Genomic DNA, 12,789 nt, shown 5'->3' on the forward strand with positions numbered 1-12,789 from the left:
ACAGATGTTATCTGTAAGTCCTCCAATAACATGATTTACCGATTACCTTGAGACACAAACAGAATATTTTGCAATGCACAGAAAAGATGTTTTCAATGTCCTTTAAGTGGAGCTGCCAGAAAGACTGGAGGGATTTAATGATGCTTAATTATGCTTAATGGGCTCTCAACTACCCATGGTAATATCCTGTAAATGCCCAAATACAATAACAGAATCAGAATCAGAATCATGTTTATTGGCCATGTAGGTTTGCAGACATGGAATTTGACTCTGGTTTCATGGCTCCCTCAGTGTACTTAACATATAATAACAACACTACAACCTTCAGGTTTAAACACAAGGATTGACTTATACAGGCGAAATAAGAGGTGATAAAGTACAATGGTGCAGAGAATTTATCAAAGATGCTGATATAGATGTTAGCAGGATACTTACATACATGCCTGAGGTAGATGGACATGACAGAGCATACCAGTATACGTACAATGTACAGTACAGCATATACAAAATGGTTGGATTTATTTGACAGTGTTAAGCTTTCATTTAAATAACAGCCCACAGAAAATAAACTGTTTTTATATCTGGTTGTTTTGGAGTACAGTGCTCGGTAGCACCTACCAGAGGGGAGGAGTTGGAACAGGTTGTGACCAGGGAGTGACAGACAGGTCTGCAGTGACGTTTGCCTTCCCGTCTCCTGAGTCTGGAGGTGTATAAGTCCTGAATGGAGGATAGGTTGGCACCAAGGATTTTCTCTGCAGACCTAACTGTCCCTTGTAGTCTGTCCCTGCACTGTTTGGTGGCCGATCCAAACCAAACAGTGATAGAATGTGCAGAGGACAGACTGGATCAGATTATTTCAGTGTAAATGTAAGTTATATTGTAATATAGGAAACATGTGATCAAATGTGAAAAACAATAAAAACATTCCAGTTTGATATCAGATTAGCTACGATGGTGTCAGCTCAGCAAGTTGCAGAACAGGAGCTGCACAAAGAGTTGCATCACTGCGACTGTCCGATGATAAATGTCAGATATCTATAGGAACAAAATGAAATCCAAAACATAATTCATAACTTCTATGACAAGAAATAAAAATGGCCAAAAGATAAGACGAGGAACATAAAACATTTCAAAACATATTTAAAAAAAGGAAATGGTGGAAACATTCATCTTTAAAAACTTGGCAATCGGTGGTATCCCTGAACCTGTAAAGCTTTATTTCTATTTGACTGTGTTCATAAGGGGGGGGGGGACAACATTGTGAATTGTTAATGAACATCTGGACCGATTACTTCATTTGCAATTAATGACTCCTGAGTGCGAATTAAACAGTGACAATGGGGGGGGGGTCAACTGTTTCTCCAGGGAGTAAAGGGAACCCAGTACAACACAGATGTGTGTTTCAGTGAACTGCAGTCTTACAATCCTTACAGTATCTGGCTTTTTTTAGCGTTATGTGTGCAGTCTGTAGATTATGAAGAATCAAAATCAATTACACCAGCTCATGTGGCACATACCACACAACAACTTTTGTAGTCAGGGGTCACCGAACAAAGTATTCTAGAGCAAAACTGCCATAAACTCACACACACACACACACACACTCACACACACACACACACACACTCACACACACACACACACACACACACACACACACACACACACACACACACACACACACACACACACACACACAAAACGACAACAACAACAACAACAACAACAGCAACAACAACAACACAATGCTGTACCTGAGCTTTCTTTGCTATCAGTAGCCAACACTATATATTAAAAGTCCTAGCATATTAGTTGAGTACAGTAGGGTATGATTGTTGTGCGTCCCATCAGTTTCTGAAAGGTCTACTTGCCTAAATATCTGGTGTAGCCCTGGCTAAAATGCATTTAGACATTTGGTTAAAATTCATTTAGGCTATAAATAGTTTTAAAAATGAAGTTCATAATGTTTAAATATTGTAACGTGCATGGACAAGAAGACACGCTGGCCGCTGGCTCGCGGATCTGACCCTTTAGTTTAGCGATGTCTCCTGCGGTGCGGGCGACACGTGTTCGCCTCCCGGCCGCGGCAGTTCTCGTGGTTGCGTTGTCCCCCGAATTCGCTACAATATGTTAAAAATATGGATGGAAGGATAAAATAGTAAAGTCATAACTTTACAGTTAAAAGATTAGAGTTTATGCAAATGACCATAGTTTGCTTAATATGTACAGGGCCAAGTAGGCAGCAGGCGTAGTCAGTCTAACAGCCTTAACCTGATTGGCCGCGTTATGTCAAGCTATGTTTTCCTTTGTTTTAATTGGCATGTTCTGAAATGATAGCCAATCCAAATTCCATTTTCAGGTAGAGGGGTGGGGCTTGGTTGTAAGCGGTTAGGTCTGGTGCGCTGGAGAATGGCAATGGTCACCGTCAGGTGAACAGTGCAGATTGTTCGAGAGCAACATGCGTTCCTAACTTAGTGGTTGACGAACAGTTATCCAAAGGGTTCGGATTTTTGTGTGCAAGAGGTAAATATGAGATTGTGTATTGCTTGTCATACTGTTACTACCTCTACATGTTATGATGTAAAAACACACTGTGTTGCTAATCGCGAGTAGCCGTTAGCATTAGCATAATAGCCGTTAGCTTTGCATTGTGTTGCTAATTGCGAGTAGCCATTAGTAGCATAATAGCAGTTAGTTCAGCTTTGAAGAATTGGTTAAGACAAGCGATTGCTAGGTCGCCACAAAATAGTGTATGGTGTTGTTGCTTAGCTGATTTATTTGATTCAGGAGACGGATGATTTGTGACTGTAAGAGAGGACAGCTCCGTTGGACCACTTTGGAGAACTGTTTTCTGTTGGAGCGCTATTTGACTGTCGCTGCTGTTTCTTCCTTCGCTGCTGTTCCTCTGCGCTATGCCGAGCGCCCATCACCCAGTTTCCCCTCGTCTTTCCCCCTCTGAATGTTCCCTGAATCCGTGAGTACTGATCACGTGTTTTGTTTGTTTGGGTTTTTTTTTTTTTTTGCTTGTGTGACCAAGTGAAGCTGACGCTAGTTTCTAGGCCTCTACGCTCCCAAGCCACGACGCAGGCCTGCAACGGGGATTTGATTTACGGTTTACCATAGGGGAATCGTCAATTTACGTCACTATAGCGTCATGCAGGTTCTACTGCGCATGTCGGCTGCAGCAACACCATAGCGTGTTGTGCAGTCGGTTGCCGGAATCGGTTTGACGGACACAACAAAACGCTCAAGTTTTATCGAATTCCGTCAACTCGCACCCCTTTTAAGGCTACCCGGAGACGTCTTTGGTTGCAAGCAATCAGAAGAAGCGATTGGAGCGAGGAATTAATTAAGAATGCCTGCATTTGCAGTGATCACTTCATAACAGGTAGGTTAACGTTAGGCCTCAGCTAACAGGCTAATCGCCCATAACGTTACATCGCTCGTTTTAACTTAGAACAACAAACGTTAAATAACGTAATTATTGAGTCCTATGCATATATAACTAACAATGTTTAGGGAGTTGTTCCTTATCCGATGAGAGGGTCTAAGGACAGGATGTTGTATTGCTGTTAAGCCCACTGAGGCAAATTTGTGATATTGGGCTATACAAATAACATTGAATTGAATTGAATGTTTGCAATCAACAGGGTAATTATGTTCAAGTTTGAGTTGAACTAGCTTAAACCCTTAGTTACCTCGTTTCAATTTTGCGAAAGTTGTGTTGCTAGTAACTGTTAACGTAGTAATGGTAGGCCAATGACCTGTTTTGGTGTGTTAACGTTACTGTAAGTCAATGGAATACACTTTATTTGTACAGGAGAGGCATCTGAGGACTTCAACAGTCCTGACTGTGTCATAGATATATAATATATTTTATATTATATTTAATATATAATAAAATATACCTTTGACATTGGCCTTTCTGGCTGGTTGCAGTTGGGTGTCTGTCCTCTTTGGCTTTATGATGCAGATTTCACTCAGTCTGGCTGGCTTCACCTCTCTTTTGGATGTGAGGAGCCACTTGTTTGTCCCTGAGGTACAAGACTTCTCAGTCTTTCCATATCTGACCCACAGCTCAACTTTGAGCATAAATGCAGCAGCATGCCTGCAGCATGACCCCAAGGTGCAAGAAAATAGTATAGAGATTATTTCCTAGCAATCTAATGTGTTACACACATTGGTTTAAATGGTGTTCAGGCTAGATATGCCTGCAGGCACAACTGTATAATTGCAGCAAAAGAGCAGTGAAATTTTGTTTACTACATCAACGACAGTGACTGAAGAGGTTAAATAGTGATGGAAAGCTAAGAGTATTTAGTAAATTAACTTAAATTACATACCCAGCCATACAGGTGCAGTTTGTGGTCAGAATACAGTTGTTTCTCATGTTCACAATAACCCAGACCTTGTACATCTCCATATTCTTGCTGTCTTTGGCTAGGCAGCACCTCAGTCCTCAGAACTACAAAGTTTTAAACTTTGTAATCATGAAATAGTATGTCCTGGACATGACCGTTAGTAACATAGTTGTATGCATCCAGAGACGTGTACACTTTCAAGTTCTCCCGGGAATAAAGACTTGGTGTGTCGATCAGGTCTTCTACTACTACTACTATTTTCGGCTGCTCCCATTAGGGGTCGCCACAGTGGATCATCCGTTTCCATTTCTTCCTGTCTTCTGCATCTTCCTCTGTCACAGCAGCCACCTGCATGTCCTCCCTCATCACATTTATAAACCTCCTCTTTGGCATTCCTCTTTTCCTCTTTCCTGGCAGCTCCATATTCAGCATCCTTCTCCCAATATACCCAGCATCTCTCCTCCACACATGTCCAAACCATCTCAATCTTGCCTCGTCTGCAAACCGATCAGGTATTCATGAATATTTGGCCACTAAAGACTGGGCCATTTTTTCTCATCATTAATCCACTGACCTGCGCCTAAAGCATATGGGTCTCTTAAGACGTATCCCATTCACCAAGGTTAATTTCGTAGCATAACTGGTCTTATCACTGGGTGACAAGCTGTTGTAGTAGGCAGAAAACATTTTAAAACTAAAATCAAACCGTTGTAACGTATCAGAAGTTCACTAGCCGTCTTCATACCAAGCCAAGATGGTAATCAATGGTCAGGTAACGTTCTTCCTGCAGCCAACCTGCGCACACTTCCCCAGTGTTTGATAACCTCTATAGGTTGGAGAGCGAGTGAGTGTGTGTGTGTTGGGGGGGCTATGATTGATGTTATTTGATATTATTTTGTGTTTATCCATATTTAGAATTTAGTCCTATTTGTCTTTATTCATGAATGTGATTTTGCACTCTAAAAAATGCTGGGTTGAAAACAACCCAAATTGGATTGTTTTTAACCCAGGTGCTGGTTAACTATTGGACAGAACACACATTGGGTTAAACAACCCAACAAGATGGGTTTGTTAATTTAAGAAGCTGGGTTTCTCAACCAAACCAAATATTGGTTCATTTTGACAAGGATGCTGGGTTAAAATGACCCGGAAATTTGGTCTGAGCTATCAACCCATTACTGGTTTATATTGACCTCTTTGTTGGGTTTATTTTCAATTAAGTTATTATTTCCAGGTTTTTGCACAGGTAAAAAAATACATTATTTACATGTTATGAATACATAATAGTGAAATAGGATCAGATGGTATCGGCCAATATACATTTAAACAATTTCACAAGGAAAATAAGTAAGAAAATACACCATACCATATTTTATAACCTTTTTATTCCATACTATTTAGTAAGTTGTACATTCATTCATTCAAGACATAGGCTACTAGATTATTTCATTTAGTTTATATTCAGTTTAGATTCTAAAATAAACAAATAAACATACATGGTTCTAAAAACAGATAAAAACAAGACAATCCGAAATCATCAAATATAGCAGGCTCAAAAACTGTGTGTGTGTGTGTGTGTGTGTGTGTGTGTGTGTGTGTGTGTGTGTGTGTGTGTGTGTGTGTGAGGTCATCCTTTAATGACCCCTGGGTAGTGCAGTGTAAAATTGTGTTTTGGCCTTAAATGTAAATGTGGCAATAGCTTCAGAAAGAGGCTGTGATGCTCCTGTATAATTTTGCTGAGGAAGAATGTCCCTGCAACTGTTATGGATGGAGAGAATATATACTCCATACACAATAGTAAGAACAGCAGAAGTTCCCACTGCTTGTTCCCCTCCGCTTTCAAGTCACCTATCATTATCAGCAATAACCTCAACAAACACCACATTTGTGCAGCTTACTGCCACATGGCTTCCTCCACATTTTTCAGGCCAGCTTTGCTGATCAGGGATGGCTTGTTTACCCTGTCACAGAACCCACAATCAAAGCTTCTTACTCTATAATTGAGCTTGTCTAGACTTAAGTGTTTTTGCTCAATGAATGCATTCAAAACAAGCTTGACCTCATATGGTCCTACTCCCTCTAAAATGTCGTGCATGATGTTGGGCGCAACATTGTCTGTTACATGGTAAAAGGACAAGGAGTTTAATGCGCTGTCCCTTTTCAGTCCCATCATGGATGGATTAGCAAGTTAAAAATTGCTTTGTGGGTATGGGTACTACAGATAAGCTTAGGTTGCTCTTCAGTTTGCATTCGCAGGACCTCTTTATGTACTTTGCACCATCGGCACACATAGTTCCCTGCGAAGCTCTCATTGTACCATAGGATGGCATTTAAGCCCAAATTGTCTCCTAACACCTGCACAACTGTGAATGTGATCACCCCTTTAAAATGTGCAGTGTCAAATACAATGCCGCCTTCTTCCAGCCATTTGACCTCGTCAACTATGGGGTGCAATACAGCATCAATGCCATATGTTTTGGCATCATCAGATTTGTATACAGCCAGAAGAAACAGTGACCGCAAGTTCAAGGAAAGGTTAGATGGGACACTCTTTATTGTGAAGTATAAAAACACCAATTTGTGTATGGCTGTCTTTGAACCCACTGGATTTACAGTCTCACAGTCATCTGTGTAGAGCATCAGGGGGATGGAGAGCTCTTTTGAAAGCAGGGGATGAGTTTGACAAAAGTCTTCATCATATATGTCCTGCAGGACATCATTCGGTCTTTGTTGCCAAGAAATGATGGACTCTAAAATGCCAGTATACCAAGAATCTTGGTCAACAGAGGCTTTAATGGTACACGATGGTATGCGTCTTTGACAGCCACCTGTCTGACCACACCAGTGGCAACGAGTCCCTTTGTTGGACAAAGGACATCCCTGGAAATATGTCTTCAATTGGCTGAATGAAATGTCCTGACTGTGCAAAATACTGCATTTCTTTGAACTCAGTCTCCAGACCCCTAGAAGGCTGAGCTGAGTTCACAAAGACCTGCCTGAAAAGACCTGTTCCACTTCAGGGCTTTGGTCATGGCCAAACTTGTTAAATTGTTTTTGTTTGTAGGCTGCCCACAATGTCCCCAATTAAATCGGATGTGTGGTGCATTACATTATTTATCGATAAAAGTGTATTGGCGGATTTGGACCTCAAACTGGCTAAAAACATGGCCCCCTTTGGATGATACCCTCACTGTCCAAATCATCCCAATCTACTTCTTGTGCTGTCTCCCCCTCAGCATCATGGAAGTAAAATGGCTGTCCAGGATCATTTGATACCCAACTAAACTGCTCAGTTTCAGGACTGTTTGTAAAAATATGTCTTCTGTATGACGTAATTAATATATGAAAAGGTTCTGGCACAGCCATTTTCACAACACTCAAAGTATTCTGATGCAAAATTGATACTGTGCACTGCACATAAATGGGCAAAAAGACCCTTAACACCACCTGGAATTTTTTTTTCTGCAACGAAAACAAACATACACCATTTTTACCCACTATTTACAACTGTGATGACACTGAGGAATTTCAACCGTAGGCCAATTTTTGGGATTAGACTGGCAATGGGGCCCTCATCTAAAAGAAGAAAGCTCTCCTCATCTATCGCTTCATCTTAAACAAAGAAAACAAGTTGTATGTTGTAGTTCTCATGATGCCACAAATCATACAGCTAACCCACCCCCACCCTAGTGGTTACACACAGACACACATTACACATTATATTGTGTATAATATTGTGTTTTTTGTATATTACTGTTAATAAGTATAAATATTGTAATATTTAATTGCCAAAACTTTCAAAATGCTTACCTGCAAAACTATCTATGAGCTACACAAGTTGCCTTTGTATGAGTTTATCTTTGACAAAGCTGTCCATGTGTGTGCATACAAAAGCTGCAGGAAAAACACATACAAAATCAATCATGATGTCAATGAGGATAATAATAATAATCTACTACTACTACTTTCGGCTGCTCCTGTTAGGGGTCGCCACAGCGGATCATACGTTTCCATTTCTTCCTGTCTTCTGCGTCTTCCTCTGTCACACCAGCCACCTGCATGTCTTCCCTCACCACATCCATAAACCTCCTCTTTGGCCTTCCTCTTCTCCTCTTCCCTGGCAGCTCCATATTCAGCATCCTTCTCCCAATATACTCAGCATCTCTCCTCCACACATGTCCAAGCCATCTCAATCTTGCCTCTCTTGCTTTGTCTCCAAACCGTCCAACCTGAGTGGTCCCTCTAATATAATCGTTCCTAATCCTGTCCTTCTTCGTTACTCCCAGTGAAACTCTTAGCATCTTCAACTCTGCCACCTCCAGCTCCGCCTCCTGTCTTTTCGTCAGTGCCAATGTCTCCAAACCATATAACATAGCTGGTCTCACAACCATCTTGTAAACTTTCCCTTCAACTCTTGCTGGTACCCTCCTGTCGCAAATCACTCCTGACACACTTCTCCACCCACTCCACCCTGCCTGCACTCTCCTTTTCACCTCTCTACTGCACTCCCCGTTACTTTGGATGGTTGACCCCAAGTATTTAAACTCAAATGCCTTTGTCACCTCCACTCCTTGCATCCTGACCATTCCACTGTCCTCTCTCTCATTCACGCATAGGTATTCTGTCTTGCGCCTACTGACTTTCATTCCTCTTCTCTCCAGTGCATACCTCCACCTCTCCAGGCTCTCCTCAACCTGCACCCTATCGCTACAGATCACAATGTCATCCGCGAACATCATCGTCCATGGAGACTCCTGCCTGATCTTGTCCGTCAACCTGTCCATCACCATTGCAAACAAGAAAGGGCTCAGAGCCGATCCTTGATGTAATCCGACCTCCACCTTGAACCCATCTGTCATTTCAACCCCACATCTCACCATTGTCACACTTCCCTCATACGTATCCTGCACCACTCCTACATACTTCTCTGCAACTCCTGACTTCTTCATACAATATACCACACCTCCTCTCTCGGCACTCTGTCATAAGCTTTCTCTAAATCTACAAAGACACAATGCAGCTCTTTCTGGCCTTCTCTATACTTCTCAATCAACATTCTCAAAGCAAACATCGCATTTGTGGTGCTCTTTCGTGGCATGAAACCATACTGCTGCTCGCTGATCATCACCTCTCCTCTTAACCTAGCTTCTATTACTCTTTCCTAGGGATGGGTATCGTTAGGATTTTATCGATACTACTACTCTTATCGGTACTGCTTATCGGTTCGGTACTTTATCGATACTCTTATAGGTTCTTTTTGATTATTATGCAAGAAAAAAAGACACTTAATTAAGAACAGAATCGACATGGCTTTATTATTCTATTATATAACTTTATATAAATATAAACAAATATTATTTATTCAGCAGCAACAGCAATGTTTTAAATGCGTCTGAATTATAGACTTTATAATCAACATTCAACAACAACAAATAAGATAAGAAATAAAAGTGGATAAAGATAAAGAAAAAAAAAAATTAAAAATAAATTTTTACAGCAAAAGGCTAACGGAAGTTCGAACAAACAAGAACCTAGAACATTATCCTAACAGTTCTTCTGCAGAAAAATCAACATATCTGCCTTCTCCGGCAGGAGTCGTGATCTCTCCTGACTTATAGTGTCCCCGGCTATTAGCCTAGCTAACTCCGTATCTATGGCTTATATATTTGTAGCTAAACAATTAGCTAAGCAATTATATTTTATTTATTGGCCTATTCGTAATAATTCGTTATTAGCCTAGCTAACTCCGTATCTATGGCTCATACGGCTTACCTGCAGTGGACGTGGATGGAACACTATGAGCAAAGCAGTCGAAAACTCCGCATTTCTGCAGATTAATACCATGTTTCGACAAAAGATGTTTCGACAGATTGCTTGTATTGCCACCCTTACTGGCAAATGATTTGTTGCACTTGTGGCAACGAGCGTTGTTGTCATCGACTTTTGAAAAATATACCCAAACTTTTGAACGTTTAGTTCTCTCCGCCATGATGAGAACTTGAGCAGAGCTGTCTGCGCGTGTGTGAGCGAGTGTGTGGAGCACAGCACAGCCCCGCCCCTCGCGCAGTAAGAGAGAGAGACAGAGAGATGGAGAAAACGGCAAACAAGATTATGTTCGCGACGTTTAAATTCCTCGAAAAACACAATTGCCACAATATAAATCTCACTCCATGATTTCTCGAGTACCTACCGACTACCGATAGCAGAACCGAAAACGTCGGATCTTAAAAATGCTCCGGTTTTTACTAATTTAGAACCGGTTCCCGTTTAGAACCGGGTTTCGGGGGGCATCCCTACTCTTTCCCAAATCTTCATGCTGTGGCTGATCAACTTTATACCTCTGTAGTTGTTACAGTTCTGCACATCGCCCTTGTTCTTGAAAATCGGTACCAGTATGCTTCTTCTCCACTCCTCAGGCATCCTCTCACTTTCCAGGATTGTGTTAAACAATCTAGTTAAAAACTCCACTACCATCTCTCCTAAACATCTCCATGCCTCCACAGGTATGTCATCAGGACCAACTGCCTTCCCACTCTTCATCCTCTTCATAGCTGCCTTCACTTCCTCCTTGTTAATCCACTGAATTTCCTGATTCACTATCCCTACATCATCCAACCTTATCTCTCTCTCATTTTCTTCATTCATCAGCCCCTCAAAGTATTCCTTCCACCTTCTTAGCACACTCTCCTCGCTTGTCAGGACATTTCCATCTCTATCCTTGATCGCCCTAACTTGCTGCACATCCTTTGCAGCTTGGTCCCTCTGTCTAGCCAATCGGTACAAGTCCTTTTCTCCTTCCTTAGTGTCTAACCTGTCATACAACTCACCATACGCCTTTTCCTTTGCCTTTGCCACCACTCTCTTTGCTTTACGCTGCATCTCCTTGTACTCCTGTCTACTTTCTTCATCTCTCTTACTATCCCACTTCTTCTTTGCCAACCTTTTCCTCTGTATAATTTGCTGTACTTCCTCATTCCACCACCAAGTCTCCTTGTCTTCCTTCCTCTGTCCTGATGACACACCAAGTACCTTCCTAGCTGTCTCCCTCACTATTTCTGCAGTGGTTGTCCAGCCATCTGGCAACTCTTCACTACCACCCAGTGCCTGTCTTAACTCCTGCCTAAACTCCACACAACAGTCTTCCTTCTTCAACTTCCACCATTTGATCTTCGGCTGTGTCTTCACTCGCTTCCTCTTCTTGGTCTCCAAAGTCATCCTACAGACCACCATCCTATGCTGCCTAGCTACATTCTCCCCTGTCACCACCTTGCAGTCTCCAATCCCTTTTAGATGGCGCCTTCTACATAAGATATAGTCCACCTGTGTGCACTTTCCTCCACTCTTGTATGTCACCCTGTGTTCCTCCCTCTTCTTGAAATATGTATTCACCACAGCCATTTCCATCCTTTTTGCAAAATCGACCACCATCTGTCCTTCCACATTTCTCTTCTTGACTCCATACCTTCCATCACCTCCTCATCACCTCTGTTCCCTTCACCAACATGTCCATTGAAGTCCGTTCCAATCACCACTCTCTCCTCCTTGGGTACCCTCTCCACCATGTCATCCAACTCACTCCAGAATTCTTCTTTTTCATCCATCTCACACCCAACTTGCGGGGCATATGCGCTGATAACATTCAGCAATAAACCTTCAATTTCCAGCTTCATACTCATCACTCTGTCTGACACTCTCTTCACCTCCAGCATGCTCTTGATATACTCTGCCTTCAGAATTACCCCTACCCCATTTCTCCTCCCATTCACACCATGGTAAAAGAGTTTGAACCCACCTCCGATACTCCTGGCCTTACTCCCCTTCCACCTGGTCTCTTGCACACACAGTATGCCTACCTTTCTTCTTTCCATCATGTCAGCCAGCTCTCTCCCTTTACCAGTCATAATGCCAACATTCAAAGTTCCAACTCTCACCTCCACATGTCTACCCTTCCTCCTCTCTAGCTGCCTCTGGACATGCTTTCCCCCTCTCCTTCTCCTTTGCCCAACAGTAGCATAGTTTCCACCGACACCCTGCTGGTTAACAGCACTTTCCCCCTCTCCTTCTCCTTTGCCCAACAGTAGCATAGTTTCCACCGACACCCTGCTGGTTAACAGCACCGGTGGCGGTCGTTGGTAACCCGGGCCTCGACCGATCCGGTATGTAAGTCTTATTTATGATCCGCATATTTGATTTGGCAAAGATTTTATGCCGGATGCCCTTCCTGACGCAACCTTCCCCATTTGTCCGGGCTTGGGACCAGCGCTAAGGATGCACTGGCTTGTGCATCCTCAGTGGCTGGGTTGAGGATAATAATAATAATAATAATAATAATACTTATTATTATTATAGGAGTAGTAGTAGTAGTAATGGGCAGTAGTGAGTTCAACATGCAGCGACCAATTGTAACCATTCAACATTTGCTGCCACC

The sequence above is a fragment of the Lampris incognitus genome, chromosome 5 (assembly GCF_029633865.1).
Source record: "Lampris incognitus isolate fLamInc1 chromosome 5, fLamInc1.hap2, whole genome shotgun sequence".
In the NCBI taxonomy this organism is placed as follows: Eukaryota; Metazoa; Chordata; class Actinopteri; order Lampriformes; family Lampridae; genus Lampris; species Lampris incognitus.